Below are 18,955 nucleotides of genomic sequence, written 5' to 3'. Positions count from 1 at the left end.
TAGGAATGGACTAGTTACCAGCGGCAGCACCGTCCTATAAAGTGATGCTAGAATGAGGATTCGGTGTTGGCCTATCATAGTCAGCTAATACTCTCCTAGGCGGTTGGTCGTCCATGTTCCTATCCCTAGAAGAAGCAGAAAAACAGAAGAAGAAGAAGAAGAATCAGAACCTGTCAGTGAAACAGAAAGCTCTCTCTCTCTCTGGCTGTACTTTCTCGGTATTGTCAGACGTTTCAAGCTTCGGTAGTCCTTGCGAGCGGGTATGACGCAAACGGCAAAAAAGAAAAACTAAAATTAACTAGGCTAAAATTAAACTAAAAACAAATAAGCAAGTAAAAAAGAAAACAGGTACGTCCCCAAACTCGGGTCGTTCTCTAATCGCCTCAAACCGTGTCCCCGTCAACAATGCCAAAAACTTGATGTGCGAAAATATATATATATATATAAATAATAATCAAGAATCGCAACTAAGCTTTAAAAACAAAATAATCTATTTTATTTATTTTATTATAATTTTATTTATTTTATTATAATTTTATTTATTTTTTTAAATAATTTAACTAACTTGCTTAACTTAACGAAACTAACGAGGAAACTTAACGGGACTTAATGGAACTAACGGAGCTCTCAAATATGATGAAGGGGAACCACCTAGGTAAGGAATCTTAACGACTATCATCGACGCTCGGGTGACAACGAACACATAAAACCGGGTTCTAAAGATTATCTAACTAGACAAGATAAGGGAAAATAGGTTCCCACGGTAAGTTTTACTAAAGACTCCTAAACACGTCTAGAAAGAAGGATATGGCACGGTTGATTTTCTAAGTACCCTAATGATTTATTACCAGATTCGTATCAAAATCACAAATTCCTCTAAGTCTTGTAATCCTAACAAACCTAGGTAAAAAGGGGTAATTCAATATTAAAGATTAAACAATTCGGTTTACAAATTAACCTAATCAACGGCTCGAAAAATGCACATGGTCTCGCAAAGGCTAACTAAATTGACCCGACCAAAGAGATAAACCAACTCCTAATGTCTTTGTTCGACTAACAGGAGATGAAATATCGAGATAAACAACTCTAACTAATCAAACCCTATGGTGATGACTACCACAGATAACCGAAAACACCAAGCAATCAACTTAACATGCAATTCTAAACCAAACACGAAACTAATTCATGTAAAGATAAAATCACTCGGGGTTTAATTAATAAAATATTGAACAAATTCAATAGAAATCATAGAATAAAATTACAATAATACGAACTTGACAATAGAAAATCAATTATATGTTCGTTAGTCAACCAAAAACAATCATCAAAATATCGTCAATCAACCAAACTTAAGTAGTTCTAACAAGTTTAGTTACTCATAATAATAGAAAACTAAACAAAATTAAGAGTATTCAACATGTTCATAAGCTCTGAAATAACAAAAGGACAAAGAATAATAATACCCTAGTGCTTACCCTTCTCTTTTTCTTCCACTTGTGTCTTGTGTTCCAAAACAGCCGATGGCTTCCAAAAAAATTAGTAACAAAGCTTTCAACAAAATTCTTCTGTGTCAGACTCCAAAAAATAATAATCTTCTAATCTCCTACCAAGTGCGGCCACTATGTCCTATCGCCCCTTTGTTTATATTCGATTCCATCATCATAACCCTTGTATCCACCGACTTTAAAATAGTCCAATGGGTTGTATAGCCCCAATAGTTTAGCATCCTTATTTATTTATTTATTTATTAGGCAATATTATGTTGACTTGGCTCAACCTATCAATTCCTTTTTCTTTGAAACCAAATAATGCTTCACAAGTGTATTTTATGAAGTCAGTGCACGTGAGTTGAAACAACATTGAATTGAATAATTATAATTACTATTTCCTTCTTTTCTTATAAACATGCATGATAAGAAAAGGATTTAGTAGCATTTTTGTAATAACCCCGGTACATTTAACAAATAAGTATTAACCAATAACAACATATAAAATGAACCAAACATATACAAATATAAAAAATTAACCAATCAATAGTTATTATCGTTATGTTGATTTACTCGTTTTAATTCGTTGTCTCAAGTTTAGTATAAATACTTCATATTAGCTCCTTTATATATGAAACTTTTAAAATTCAAATATGAGCCAACTAGATGTAACATTATGTAAAAACTAGCTCAAAATTAATTTAATGTATATGGAACATTAGTATAAAAATGTGTATAATATTGAGCACATCAATTCTTTCTTTCATACTTTCATTCTTACACGATTATCTATATGTTTTAAAGACAATTCCGCCATATAACCTTCGCATGTATTATTAGGGTCTGTTCCCTACATTCTCAACTATTATTAGGGTATGTTCCATACATTCGCAGATATTATTAAGGTATGTACCCTACATTCACATATATTATTAGTGTTTGTTCCCTACATTCGCAGATATTATTAGGGTATGTTCTCTTCTTAATTGTACAACCATACATTCATACAATTATATAAATTCAACCTTACACCTGTCCTTTCACATACATAACATTTATAAAAATATCACAAAGAGTATGCACACAGCCCCGAATATATAACAAGGAAATGGGTCTAGTAACTCACATGTGTAATGTTTTTTCTGAGTTTATGATTACACCCTTCCTTAGCTGTGCACAAATAACTGTGTAATAATTTTAAGTGTTAATTGACTAACTCAACTTTCTCATACTTCTATGTTAGTGAAAACCCTAGCTAACGAGGGTCTGAGGGCAGCGCCCCTGGAAGTGGGGTCTAGGGGCAGCAGCCCCTAGCAGGGTCCAAGGGGTAGAGCCCCTGGCTGTGGTTGAGCTGGAAATTCTAATCGAATGAAAATTCTAATCGACTTACTCCCAAATTAGGGAGACCACATATTTATATAACAAATATAAACTGATAAATATAAACTGATGTAAATGAATACAAAAGGAATAGAAATATATACAAAACAAATATACATTAAATGAATTAATTATGTATTTACTCTAACAGCGGAGTTGCCATCACAATTAAAGGAGATTTCTTCTGGACGATAATACCACTTGTTTCACCCATATCCAAATCCTCGCCTCTAACTCCATTTGTCAATGCCAAATTGAACTTGTACACAACGTTTGCTAACGTGAGCTCGTTAACAATCCTACCAAATTGAATACCAGGGCACCCTCTTCGTCCGGCACCAAATCGAAGTTGCTTAAAGTGAAACCCTTTATAATCGATGGAGTTGTTTAAGAACCTCCCAGGTCTAATTTCATCTGGTTCATCCCAAAGAGTTGAATATCTTACTATGGCTGATGCATTAATAAGTACTTGTGTTCCTGTTAGAATATCGTACCCCATTTGTTTGACATCTTGTGTGGATTCTCAAGGAATAAGTATTGGGATCAGAGTATGCAAACGCAGTGTCTCTTTGATGGTGGCCTTAAGATAATGCATTTTCTCCAAGTCCATCTCATCAATTATTAATTTTCATTGTGCTATTTTTGTCACTTCACGTTGCAGTTTTTTCGTTACTCTTGGGTGTCTTATTAGCTCAATGATTGCCCATCCTAGACTTATAAATGTTGTATCAGTTACAACAGCAAATATATCCTACATGAAACACAACCTTTGAATGTTTTTCCTTATTAATTGGTATTCGATGTGAAATTGGGATTCCTAATACAAATTACATTAGATTTTAAAATATTGTATTGATCTATATAAAACGGATCAGCATGTGGGTTATAGAGGTTTTATCCAGTTTTTTCGAATTAATGAATCAAGCTTATGATCATATAAATGTGTTTGTTTTAAATTGATTCTGGTATCCAAGAGGTGTGGTGTTAACTCCTAGTAAATTACTAGATTATGGGCATATCTCAATATGTTGTTAGAAGCATTCGTTCAAGCTTTGCGATGGGGAGTTTTCAAGCTTAGAAACACGATGGAAATGAAAGCCGGATATGGAGTGTGTATTCCTCGTTTATGTTGTTAGAAAATCTTGTATAAGTAAGTGATAGAGTTTAATCGTGTTCTTCTCATTCAATAGTTTACAATATAAATACAAAACTATCTCCTCTATACAAGGCAATGATTTCACATATTAACAACCAAATCCCTCTCAATATGTAACCGTATCAATCTAATTATGGAACCGAATACACGGATATCTTTTTGCTCTAACATACTCCCTCAGTCTAAGCAGGAGGATCGCGGATGTTTAGACTGCCCCGAAAATCGTCAAACAAAGCCCGTGGCAACCCTTTGGTGAAGATATCCGCAAATTGATGACAGGAGATGTCGGTCCCTTAACCGGATCTAACAACACACAACTATTACTAGTTATCTTGGATCAACATCTACACTAGTTGGCGAAAACAACTAGTTAGGACCGAGATATCGGATCTTGTTTGTTTATTATTGCCGAGAAGGTTAGAGAGGAGAAGAGAGAGCTTGTATATTAGTGGATAAGGTTTTGACAAAAGTTGTCTTTGTGTATGTGATACACACACTTTATATAGTGTGTGTGATCCCATGCGCATGCATTTCATTACAAAATAGCCCAATGGGCTTAGTACAAATGGCCGATGGCTCAAACATACATAATTTAAGATTAAAAAACAAAAACAAAATACATGTTACAAATACCAAAGTCTAATACAAGAAATGGTCCTTACAATCTCCCTCTAGTCTTTAGAATTTGTTTTATTGACTTCCATCACCACTCGCACTCTGACTCATAGCGTCCATGTTGTCACGACGGACGTCTTCAACCGTACATAAGGGCGACTTGATGAGATTCTTCAAGTCGCTATGTCTAAGACCTTCCGGTTCGTGTTCGTCAAAGAACCGTATCTAATGAGTGCGGTCGCAGAGAATAATTACTTCAGCGTGCTCATTGTCGAACTCCCAAGCGATGAAGTCAAAGAGAAAGTCGTCTACAAAGGGCATGTCGTGACATATTGGCTCACCATGATCATCTGGAATCTTGTATCTTCGACCTTTGGACGACTTGTTAGTGAAAGGATTTATCTCTTTTAACTTGTAAGACCTACCCGGATTGACTATGAACGTCGGGTAGTCTTCCTTCCATTCTCGCTTCAAGAACCGCTTGAACCATGACTCCACTGAGTCCTTTTTGTCGTCTCGATCTATGGTTTTTCTGAAGTAGTTCATGTCGAGTAGGGATGAGCAAAATCGGTACCGATTTGGTACCAAATCGGTACCAAAGTTTTAAGTTTCGGGATCAGTACGGTACCGGTACAGTACGGTACCGTACCGGTACCGGTACAGTATGGTACGGTACCGGTATTTCCCGTTTTTTACCTTCGGTACCGGTATAATCCTGGTACCTTCCCGGTACCGGTACCGATTCCGGTACCGGTACCGGTACCAAGAATTAGCGAAATTCAGGATCGGGATTTCCGGTACCGGTACGGTACCGTGCTCATCCCTAATGTTTAGGACTGACAAAGTGTGCATATCTCCATAGGTGAGATATGTCATATCACCATTTGCACTCCGAATAGCCCAAATTTTGCTATCTTTGTGCCATCTTGAATATAGAATAGGATCTGAGTCATGGTACGGCTTTGATCACCACCTCATGCTTGCCATCCTGCTCATGCTATAGTACTTGACGCCTTTTCGAGACTTCCTTTGAGCAGTCTTGTTGGAGGGAGTAGCAACAGGTTCTTCAATAGCTGATTTCACATTCACCCTTTCCGGTGTATCTGGATTGGGTGAATTGTTGATGTCGTCATCACTATCAGCTTTCTTTATTTCCACGTCTTCTTGAACTGCAAAAGAATTAACATAAAGTAAAGAGGCGATTTCAGCCTCGACAGCAGCATCCGTCTCACGTGTCTTTTCAGCCTCCTGTGGCAGTTCATCATCTCTCGCCGTATTACTAGTTGCATCACTACTACCACTACCATCACCACTACTACCACCATTTCCACCACGAGGATCGTCAAAACTATCATACTCGAGGTTATCATCATCATCCTTCTTATCATCATCATTGTTGTCAACATCATTGTCATCATCATCAGACTCTTCATCATCACCACCTTGAGCTACTTGTTGTGGTGGAGTATAAGCAATCAATGCGGTTGTAAACACAACACTAACTTGAGCACCAGCGGTGGGTGCAACAAGTGGTGAACTTGTAGAACTGGCCTGCCCAGATGTAGCAGCAGTAGTAACTACAAGTTCAGTGCCCACAACCGTTCCAACAATAGCAACAGGCTCATCAGCACTAGCCTTTGCAACAGATCCTCCTTCACCCGCATCCCTTCTAGGTTCTCCCATGTATAAGATACCATCTAAGTTTCCTAGAGTTCTGACCCTTTCGGCATCAGTGACCACATTGGAAAGAACAGTTTATCGTCTATTGTTCTGCTCGGTCCTTGGCTCACTAGCACATAGAAACCCACGAAAAGTCTCCATAAGATGCATTCCCAGATTCTCCACATCTTCATCCGTTAATCGAATTATCTCCAAAACTACAAGGTAGAGATTCACCAACGATTCGTTTATGCGACCTTGAGAGTCACGTTGATCCTCCATCTGTCCTTCCAGTTGCTCAATCATCCCACGCAGCCTCACACTCTCACCAAACAAACAGCCTACATCCATATTTATCCCAGTTTCCAACAAGCCAACTCTTGAGCCCAGTCTCTCAAAGTCCATCCAAACATTATCAAGTGTGGCATCGAGTTCCCTCTGAAAGTTTCTAGCAAAGTTAGATGAGGAAGGAATATCAGTTTCCAGCTTGGATACCCTTGAATCAAGTCTTTCAAGACCGTCGTGTTGTTCAGCAGTTCTCAAGAAATTTTGATCTGTCAGCTTCTGTTGATTTTCAACTCTTGTTTGTAGATTTTGTATCCATTCCCGCTGACTTACAATCAAAGCATGGTCAAAGTGTCGTTTCTCTTGCAGAGTTTCCACACGATCATCCAGAGCGTCGGGTTGCTTAGTTACCTCTTTATTAATCACTTGTTGATCCTTGATGAATTTGATCAACATAAGCTCACGCTTGGCTCGATTTCATTTGCATCCTCCAATGCCTTAATCCTATCGAGGACAGGATCTCAAACACTTGTGACTTCTTCGATTTGCCACTTGAGATTGGAGTGGCATCTATGACCATGCTCCTATGGGTTGAGGGAGGTGTGGTTGAAATGGTTGAGTGTGGTGTGGTTGGTATAGGTAGGGTTAGGGTTAATGTGGGAATGATTTGGTTATGGTTAAAGGTAGGCTGGTATGTGTGGTTGCGGTTTCTATAGTGGATGTGGTGGTTTGTGTTTGGATAGATGATGTAAATCTAGAGGACCATAATTGTAACACCCCGGCTAAAGCGGAATACGCCTGGGTGCGACGTATAAATTGTTCAAACACATGTGACACTATTATGTGACAATAATATCATTAATTCATTCAAAACCCATGTACACAAGTTTATCAAATGAACAAACGCAAAGAAATAGGAACAAAAAAACGTCTTCTTGTTTATTATTTAAATAACCTAACTTCTAGTATCTTCGTCATTTCATCCTCTAATGAAAGTTCCTGTAGCATATATATATAAAATAAATTCAACTAATTGAATAGTTGGTGAGTTCACACAATTTATATAATATATAAAAACCATACATTTCCATGAAAACTTGTGAAAATCACATAAGGGTTCTTTACACTCGAATCAAACGTCCTGAGTGTAAAGAATAAATGAAGGTCTTTTCCAGTGGGTATTGTGCACCAACGTACTCAGATCGGAGTCCTTTATCCACTAGAAACATGGTCCTGAGTGCAAAGGGGCGGGGCGTGTGATCATACTTATCGAAGAAATCCATGCACATAATATTTGGGCAAGTAACAAGTAAACACACAAATCCATGTAACGAATTGTAGTTTGTAAATAATAAATAAAAGAAATTGAATTGTTGTTAGGATATATATGCTACCCCCAAAATAGTTAAAAAGAGTAAAAGGGGGGTGTGAGAAACTCACCTTTGAAATTGGGGGAACAACTTGGAAATGAAATGGGAAGCGCGTTATATGAAACCAAAAGTTCGAATCTCACGAGCTAGAATAATAAGAAAACGAGAATTACTAACTAACTAATGGAGATAACATGTCGCTTTTAAAGTTCATGTATTATTGTTTGTATATATAGTTATATACTTTTACACCTTTTAACGTATATTAATGTTTAAGTTTAACGGATTTAACGATTTATTATTATAATATTATTTAGGAGTTTACTATTAAATTTGTATATAATAATGTTTACGGGATTTTAGAGTTACCGATATATTTTATTACACGTTTGACGGTTTAGATTTTTATAAAGTTACAATGATATTATATTATATATATATATATATATATATTTATACATTTATTTTACGAGTTTTAACAAACGGTTCGGTTTGTGAAAGTTTGGGTTTATTATTGTAAAGGTTAAAAAAAGTAATCTAAAATAATTTATAATGATTTCTAAACATATATTTGATTTATTAATATTATTAAAGTAATTTGTAAAAAACTGCAAACTGGATCTGCAGTGACCCGGGTTTGAACTCGGGTCTCCATGACCACAACACACATACACAAGCAGTGAACCAAATCAGTTTTGTTGTTAAAAGATGGAAATTATAATTTAAAAACACATTTTCATGTTCATCTTCCTCCTACAAACCCTAGATTCAATTCTTCGAATCCGATCCATGGTTGCTCGATTTACGTTAGGGGTTTTATTATACACTTAAAAACAATATGATTTCATATCTTACTTACATGATTTACTGTCGGAATGATGGTAAACGAAGCTTGGCCGGAACCGAACTAGTAAAAACAAATCAGAGACTGTAGACAGTTCGTTTGTGTAATGTAATGTTTGCTACAGATTTAGATGACAACTAGGGTCCTATTGATAATCTCAATTGGATGGTTTGATGTTTAATTCGAATTATTAAAGCTTTGATTATTATTCCGACGGGTTAGATTAAATACGAGTTAATGGTAATGTTAATGGAAAAATAAATCAAGTAATAATGTTTGTAATTAGTGGAGACGACGTTTTGGGGTTTTAACGGATCAAAACGAACCATATTATGAGGTTTCATGAGCCGTCGGCGCCGGAATCCGGTCGCCAGACCTGTTGGTCGAAAAAACGCGACGGGGAAAAAGGGGACGGCCGAGAGGGTTGGGTTTAATATACATTTTTTTAATTATTTAAATCATATTTACATTCTAGCCCCTGTGCTTTAAAAATGTATCAAAACTAACTGTAAGTTTATTTATTCTTTAACCCTTGAACTTCATAATTATACATATTTGATTAAAACTTGGTATATTTTAATATCCTTTGATTGTTTATATTTTATACTCGATAGTTTGGATATTGATTATTTTATAAACTTTTATAGCTCGGAGATTAACACTACGAATAAGAAATGAACGGAAACAAACTTTAATCATTGAAATTGATATAAATCGATAACCTTCAAACACGACTATATTGAAACGACTAAACAAGTCGGTTTAACAAATACAAATACAAATACAAATACGAATATGAAAAATTGACAAATGTCCTAGCATTCCCTACTTTTGAGAATTTCGTCCCGAAATTAAGTAGAAGAATTCGTAACAAAAAGATAATGATACTTTGTTCGCATTTGATCTTCTCGTTCCCAAGTGAATTCAGCGCCACACATGGATTCCCAATGAAACGAGGAGATAGTTTTCCTTTCTTGCCAAATCAAACAACACCTTTCCATGGGGATATCTTAATAAGGACACGGTCACCAACATTAATCTTAAGGGGTCGTCGTCGGTTATCCGTGTAACTCTTTTGACGGCTACGAGCGGTTAAGAGGTTTTGTCGGATTTGAGCAATTAAATCAGTATTCTCTTGAACAAGTTCCGGACCGGTGATTTGGGTTTCACCAATTTCGTTCCAACAGATAGCTGATCGACATTTACAACCATAGAGGGCTTGGAACAGAGCCATACCGATACTCGAATGAAAACTATTATTGTACGAGAACCAATCAAGTGAAGATGAGAATCCCAATTTCCACCAAAATCCATGACACATGACCTAAGCATGTCTTCGAGCGTTTGAATCGTGTGTTCGGATTGTCCATTGGTTTAACGATGATAGGTGGTGCTAAGATCCAATCGAGTTCCCAACGCATTTTGAAGCGATGACCATAAGTGAGAAGTAAAATGGATATCACAATCGGAAATGATACGCAAAGGTATACCATGACGGCAAACAATACGCTGAACATAAATCTGAGCAAGTTGATCGACCGAGAACTTTTCATTGATCGGGATGAAATGAGCAGATTTTGTCAAACGGTCAACTATAACCCAAATACCGTCGTGACGGTTTCGAGTAGTCGGAAGCTTGAATACGAAATCCATAGATATATCTTCCCATTTCCAAACAGGGATGTGTGGTTGAATGAGCAAACCAGATGGTCGTTGGTACTCGGCCTTAACTTTAGCGCAAGTAAGATATTTTCCCACATATAACGCGATATCTTTCTTCATACCGGGACACCAAAATGTGGACCGTAGATCGAAATACATCTTATCCGCACCGGGGTGAAAGGAACAACTAGACTTATTAGCTTCGTCCATGATGAATGTATGAAGGTCGTCACGATTAGGAACCCACAAACGATTGAGGTAATACAACAAACCATCACGCTTATTTTCAAGTTGATTCTCGACACTATAGGACATTTCATTATACATATTACCCTCGGTAACAGAGACATGTTGAGATTCAAAGATACGAAGTTGGAGATCGGTTTGAACAGTCACGCTATGAAGCAAAATTGATTTCACATGGGTCTTTAGACTAAGGGCGTCAGCTACGACATTTTCTTTACCAGGGTGGTAACGAATTTCGCAGTTGTAGTCGCTAAGTAGTTCAGCCTATTTTCGTTGCCGCTTGTTTAGGTCCATTTGGTTGAAAATATGTTGAAGACTCTTATGGTCGGTGAATACCACGCACTTAGTGCCATAGAGATAATGTCTCCAAATTTTCAACGCGAATACAACGTCAGCGAGTTCGAGATCCTGCGTTGTATAATTCTTTTCATTAACCTTAAGTTGTCGTGAAGCATAAGCGATAACTTTACCTCGTTGCATAAGGACACAACCGATTCCTTGATTAGAAGCGTCGCAATAGACAACAAAATCCTCATTGCTCTCGGTAAGCGCAAGGATCGGTGCATCACAAAGCATGCTCTTTAGAGTTTGAAAAGCTTCATCTTGCTTTGGACCCCATTCATAAGGTTTATCCTTGTGAGTTAATGAGGTTAGGGGCAAAGAGATCTTGGAAAAATTAAGAATGAAGCGTTGATAGTAACCCGCAAGACCAAGAAATGAACGAACTTCGGTAGGAGTGGTTGGAGTTTTCCAAAACTTAATGGCTTCGATTTTGGCTGGGTCAACGTGGATACCGTTTCCGTTTACTATATGCCCTAAGAACGGAATTTCTTTCAACCGGAGCTCACACTTTGAGAACTTAGCATAAAGTTTTTCCTTCCTTAGAAGATCAAGGATGGAATGAAGATGTTTCTACTGCTCGGCTTTGGACTTGTAATAAATAAGAATGTCATCAATAAAAACAATTACGAATTTCTCTAAGTAAAGTTTGCATACGCGGTTCATGAGGTCCATAAACACCGCGGGTGCATTGGTTAGCCCAAAAGGCATAACCCTAAATTCGTAATGCCCATAACGAGTCTGAAAATAAGTTTTGGGTATGTCATCTTCATGCACGCGTAGTTGATGATACCTGAACGAAGATCAATCTTTGAGACGCATAAAGCTCCTACGAGTTGATCAAAAAGATCGTCAGTACGTGGTAAAGGATAACGATTCTTGATTGTGATCTTGTTGAGCTCGCGGTAATCGATGTACATACGGAAGGATCCATCTTCTTCTTGACGAAAAGAACGGGTGTACCCCATGGAGATGAACTAGGGCAAATGAACCCTTTGTCCGAAAGTTCTTGGAGCTGGTTTCACAATTCTTGCATCTAGGAGTGTGCAAGACTATAGGGAGCCCTAGCAATCGGGGTTGTACCAGGCACGAGATCGATTCAAAATTCGACTTCACGAGTAGGAGGAAGACCAGAAACATCATCGGGAAACACTTCAGTATACACGCGAACAATAGGAATGTCCTCAATTTTTTGTTCCTTCTTTTCCACCACATCAGCTACGAATGCTACATACTTCTTGCATAAGTACGTTTGGGCTTGAAAACAAGTGATAAGATTTAGGCTCGAGGGAGATGGCTTTTCACCCGAGACTTTAACGATTTGACCATCGGCAAGCGGAATACGAATGAACTTCTCGAAGCAAAAAATTTTAGCATGTTGAATAAATAACCAGTCCATGCCTACTATGATGTCGAAACTTCCCAATTACATAGGAATGAGGTCGATTGAGAACTTGTGGCCATTTAGATTTTATTTGAAGTTTCGAATAACCGAGTCAATTGTCACAGATTTACCATTAGCTACCTCAACAGAATACGAGTTCTTAATCTTAGATCGAGGTTTAGCAAGTAAAGGCACAAAGCTCATATCGGCACTGGTATCAAATAAAATGGTTGCAAAGTGATCATTTACGAGAAACATACTGTTCACCACATCGTCGTTTTGCTGAGCTTGATTGGCGGTAATCATAAAGGCACACCCATTTTCTACAGGAGCTTGAGCAGCTTGCACAATCTGACCACCTTGTGGTGCAGGAACTAAAATGGAGGGATGTGGCTGAACTTGAGCTTTGTTAGCCACCTATGGTGGAACCTGTGGCTTATAAGCTTGCTGGATTTGGTACGTCTGAACCTTAAACACTGCAGCTGGAGCATGTTGAATGGTGTTTACATGTGCTTGTCGTGGACACGCGTTGTGAAAGTGGTTAGGATCACCATAATTATAGCAAGCTCGCATCCGATTTATGGGTTAAGCATATGGCACGGTACGGGGGTTGGGTTGAGCGAACCTTGGAGGAGCAATTGGTGCAATTGTTATCTCCCGACAAGTGGAACTAAGGTGTCCAAAACGGTTGCAATGACTGCATTGACGGCACGTCGTACTAGCTAAATGATATCGTTGGCAACTATTACACGATGGGTGAGGTCCGTTGTAGGGTTTCCTGAGTGGTGGGGCAAAGTTGGGTTGAGTTGCAGTTTGTTGGTTTAGCGCGTAATTCTTACGTTTCCTGTGGTCTGAGGAATGAGAAAGCTTTGATGGCTCAGGTTTCAACACTTTGGGTTTGGTAGAGGGTTTACTAGCAGGTTTCTTCGATTTATTCGATGTCAAAGTCCCGGCTTTAACATGATTATCTGTTAAAGTTGCAGCAAGGTTTATCGCACTACTTAAGACACTATCTTGAATTTGTCTCAGTAGTCCCCAAATGTACTTATCGATGGCATACGAGGTCGGGGTAACAAGGAGAGGTACCAACACACTGAGTTCATTGATACGAGAAGTGTCAGCTCCAAAACTCAGCTTCCAAGTTCGTAAGCTCACTTGGAGGGCAGAACTGCTTGGTCATCAGTTCTTTCAAGTCGTCCCACGGCATAGCCATGGCAGTTTCGGCACCACAGGTTGTTTTTTCCTTCACCCGCCAGGTAAGTACACCTTTTGCAAGGACACTTGTAGCAAAACGGGTTCGCTTGTTATCGGGACACCTATGTGGAGGAATTTTCTCTCCATTTGTTCGTACCTCTAAAGTAGGGCAGTGGCACCTTCAGTCCCGTCAAACTCTGGGGGTTTAGTACTGGTGAAAGTCTTAAACAAACAGTGAGATGCTTTAGGCTCACTTAAAGCAGAGGTGGCATTAGCAAAATGATTCTGGTGAATTTGGGTCATCATGTCAGGAAGGACTACGGCTAGTTATTTGGTGATCTGAACGGTCATCTTGGGGCTAGAAGAACGACGCTTGTTGAAACAGAGAGACATTCATCGAACAATGGTGGCAGAGATCGTGAGACACGGAATAGAGGTGGTTTAAAAATCGTTGTTAAAGTTTGCTTTGAAAGAAATAAATAAAAATAAATATAAATAAATAAATAAATAAAAAATCATAACAATGGTAATAAATATTTTGTGGAACTTTAGAGCTTTCATGAACCACCATGGACTCTTATTTTCCAAAAATCAAAGAAATTCTAAATCAAATCGAACCGAAAGCTGGGTATTCGTGTACAGACTTCCAGTTAAAACACATTGTAAAACATTGAGGGTTGGAGTCACACGTCGCCTGAACCACCATGACTTGCGTGACATCCTTAGGAGTGCAACAATATTCTTTCACAAAGAGAACATGGTCATGTTTGAAAACTTAAAGTTGTGATTCATATGGCGTTGAAAGTGGTATGCTTTGGCTTAATAGAGTTCATGCTCTTTCCTAACTCTCCGGGTAAGCAATCGGGTCCCGCGTCTGATTGGGATTTGTACGCATTGCTTATCCTTAGGTTTCAATAACCTTGGTGTCAAGAGTTTCGGAAAACAAGCATGTCCCTCTTACAGTTCACTACTTACCCGCCTTATATAACCATCTTTAAGAAGAATAAATATCGGAACACCACAAATAAAATCAATAATTAAAAGTGTTGGAAAAATCTTTGTTTTTAGGCATAAGCCATGGACTTGTGTGTGCTTGTGTAATTGAAGTAATTGAATCATCAGTATAATAGTAACAACTAAGTGCTTTGAATAATCACATAAGGCCCACATAATTTCTAATCATGCAACCTAAGAAATTAAGCAAGTAACTATAACTAACTAGAACTCTACGTCTAAAGTCCTATCTTATAGTCACGGCTTTGATACCAATATGTAACATCCCGGCTAAAGCGGAATACGCCCAGGTGAGACGAACAAATTGTTCAAAACACATGTGACACTATTACGTGGAAATAATATCATTAATTTATTCAAACCCCAAGTACACAAGTTTATCAAATGAACAAACGCAAACAAAAAGGAACAAAACAAACATCTTCTTGTTTATTATTTAAATAACCTAAATTATAGTATCTTCGTCATTTCATCCTCTAATGAAAGTACCTGTAGCATATATATAAAATAAAGTCAACTAATTGAATAGTTGGTGAGTTCACACAGTTTAAATAATATATAAAAACCATGAAATTCCATGAAAACTTATAAAAAGCACATAAGGGTTCTTTACACTCGAATCAAACATCCTGAGTGTAAAGAATAAATGAAGGTCTTTTCCAGTTGGGATTGTGCGCCAACGTACTCAGATCGGAGTCCCTTTTCCACTTGAAACATGGTCCTGAGTGCAAATGGGGGCGTATGATCATACTTATCAAAGAAATCCATGCACGTAATATTTGAGCAAGTAACAAGTAAACACACAAGTCCATGTAACGAATTGTAGTTTGTAAATAATAAATAAAAGAAATTGAATTGTTGATAGGATATATATGCTACCCCCAAAATAGTTAAAAAGGGTTAAAAGGAGGGTGTGAGAAACCCACCTTTGAAATTGGAGGAGCAACTTGGAAATGAAATTGGAAGCGCATTATATGAAACCAAAAGTTCGAATCTCACGAGCTAGAATAATAAGAAAACGAGAATTACGAACTAATGGAGATAACATGTCGCTTTTAAAGTTCATGTATTATTGTTTGTATATATAGTTATATACTTTTACACCTTTAACGTATATTAATGTTTTAGTACATTTTTGACGGTTTAGATTTTTATAAAGTTACAACTATATTATATATATATATATATATATATATATATATATATATATATATATATATATATATATATATATATATATATATATATATATATACATATGTATACATTTATTTTATGAGTTTTAACAAACGGTTCGGGTTTGTAAAAGATTGGGTTTTTTATTGTAAAGGTTAAATAAAATAATCTAAAATAATTTATAATGATTTATATACATATATTTGATTTAGTAAAACTATTAAAGTAATTTTTAAAAAAATGCAAACTGGATCTACAGTGACCCGAGTTTGAACCCAGGTCTCCATGACCACAACACACATACACAACCACTGGACCAAATCAGTTTTGTTGTTAAAAGATGGACATTATAATTTAAAATCACATTCTCATGTTCATCTTCCTCCTTACAAACCCTAGATTCAATTCTTTGAATACGATCCATGGTTGCCCGATTTATTTTAAGGGTTTTATTATACGCTTAAAAATAATATGATTTCATACCTTACTTACGTGATTTGGTGCAGGAATGATGGTAAACGAAGCTTGGCCGGAACTGAACTAATAAGAACAAATAAGAGACTATAGACTGTTCGTTTGTGTAATGTAATGTTTGCTGCAGATTCAGATGACGACTAGGGTCCTATTGATAATCTCAATTGGATTGTTTGATGTTTAATTCGAAATATTAAACCTTTGATTATTATTCAGTCGGGTTAGATTAATTACGAGTTAATGGTAATGTTAATGGAAAAATAAATCAAGTAATAATGTGTGGAGACGATGTTTGGGGTGATTAACGAATCAAATCGAACCATATTATGACGTTTCATGAGTCGTCGGCGGCGGAATCCGGTCGCCGGACCTGTTGGTCTATAAAAACGCGACGGGGTAAAAGGTGACGACTGGGAGGGTTGGGTTTAGTATACATTTTTTATTATTTAAATCATATTTACATTCTAGCCCATGTGCTTTATAAATATATAAAAACTAACTTTAAAGTTTATTTATCTTTAACCCTTGAACTTTATAATTGTACATATTTGATTAAAACTTGGTATAATTTAATATCCTTTGATTGTTTATATTTTATACTCGATAGTTTGGAGATTGATTATTTTATAAATTTTTATAGCTCGGAGATGAACACTACGAGTAAGAAATAAACGGAAACAAACTTTAATAACTGGAATTGATATAAATCGATAACTTTCAAATACGACTATATTGAAACCACCAAATGGGTCGGTTTAACAAATACAAATACAAATACGAGTATGAAAAATTGACAAATTTCACAATATTGTTGTGTCTCTAATCGGTGAAGTGAATAGGTAAGTTGGTGAGGTAACGGGTGCGGTGGTCCTAGGGGAGGTTAAGGTTTCGGCTTGGGTGGTCATAGGGATGTCTTCAAACATTGAAGGCACGGGCTCGTCAACTTGGGTTGGTGAGGTTTCGGGAGATGTGACAGGTTTGTCTCTTGGAGATGGTTTCTTTGGTTTGGGTTTGGTTCTTAGGATAATCCTAGGCTTGGTTTTTGTTTGGGATTTGGTTGGTAATTTGAGTTTGGTTTTGGATTCGGTTTTTGGTGAGGTTGAGGTTTGGGCTTTGGTAAACATGATTTGTTTGGCTTGAAGGGCTTCTAAGATTTTTGCCAAGGTGGTCGGTGATCCTATATGTGGGTCGGGAATGGTGGTGGTTTGTGATGTGGTGGTCTTTCTGGCTAAGGATGTTGGTGCTAACGATTCATAGTCATAGCTTAAATTGAAGGAAAACGTACCTTAATGGAAGGCACTTTGGAATATGAGGACTTCTTGGAATCCTTGGCCTCCGTTAAGCGTTTGAGTGGACGCTCCGGCTCATCTTCCTCTTCCTCCTCGGTATCAGTTGCAGCTACAGACTTCTTAGAGGATTCACCAGCTTTTCTCTTGCCTTTATCATGTTTCTTTTTCAACCTGTGCTCGATCGCAAAATTAACTTCCGGCTCAGTTTCAGTATCAACAGTCAGTTCATTAACAGGCTCATCCTGTTCCTCTTCCTCATCATCACCTTCATCATGACCATCATCATCATGGTCATCACCACTGTCATCCCCTTCCTCCTCTACCTTAGTCTCCTCACTATCCGTTTCAGTCTTAGCAAACTGACTAAATTTAACTCTGGGCTCTTCACCTTGATACTTGTGAGTACTTCTTCCAGAAGGCTCAAGGATAGCCTTCATAGCAGATCGTCTAATCACCTTCACATGAAAAGGTTCATCAGCTTCAACTACATTTCCTTCTTCATCAACTTCATTAGTGTGGACAGGTTTTGGTGTGTCAGGAAGTAAGTGATCCAATATCTACTAGATGAATCGAGGATACATCATCCTTCTATTCTTAACAAGAACATTCATCTGTATATACTTGAAGAAACATTACTCCAACCCAGTCAGCGTTCAACTTGTCAAACCCACCTTTTTGAGAAGACAAACAGTTTGCCACTATGTGAAATAGAAGCTTCCAATAAACAGGCAGATGCTTCTTCTCACAAGTTGACCAGTTAACGTCATACCATATCTCCTCTAGAAATTCAGCAATCTGTTCCTTGGTAAAAGTGGTGAATGGGTCATTACCATTATCTTTGATCTGCAAAGCCTGTCGAGTGACTTCCTCATTAACCACCATAGTCAGTCCAACAACCCTGGATGTGATCTTGGAACTACCCTTCTTAGATCTTGCTTTGGTCCAGAATAGCTCTACCCATGAGGTATGAACTTCAGGTTCAGCAGAGATTACATACGATAGAGCACACTCTTGTAACCCCTTGATCATTGAAATGAGCACTTTATACTTTCTCTTTCTCGGGATTTCCAAAGAACAAGAGCTATTATGACCCTATAAGACACAAAAGGAGTATTAATTTTGAAAATTGAGTTATTGAGTTGAAACTATGTACAAGGATAAACTAAGGATAAATTAGAAGTAAAACAGACTTTACAAGGTTATATATAAGTTTTGGATAAAAGACAGAAAACTGTCTAAGTATAAAATATTCGAATCGAATGGTTATGAAATTTCTGATAGAAAAGTATAAGGCTTGAGTATTCGAATCGAATCAGAGGTAAATAACTATTTTGAGGGAATATTAAACTTAATCTAATCTGAATCAGTTTAGAATTTCACA

At 37.4% G+C, this 18,955-nt stretch overlaps 1 pseudogene; it reads right to left on the bottom strand.

Annotated features, from left to right (window-relative positions):
* Window positions 1-3,006: 3,006 nt before the first annotated feature.
* The window catches only part of LOC143544791 (cytochrome P450 Tp4149-like), a 71,935-nt pseudogene continuing 55,986 nt past the window's right edge, over window positions 3,007-18,955 (bottom strand).

The sequence above is a fragment of the Bidens hawaiensis genome, unplaced genomic scaffold (genome assembly GCF_021521415.1).
Source record: "Bidens hawaiensis isolate Kalapana, Puna unplaced genomic scaffold, B.hawaiensis_p1.1 tig00013750_1, whole genome shotgun sequence".
In the NCBI taxonomy this organism is placed as follows: Eukaryota; Viridiplantae; Streptophyta; class Magnoliopsida; order Asterales; family Asteraceae; genus Bidens; species Bidens hawaiensis.
This window is presented reverse-complemented; position numbering and strand designations above follow the sequence as displayed.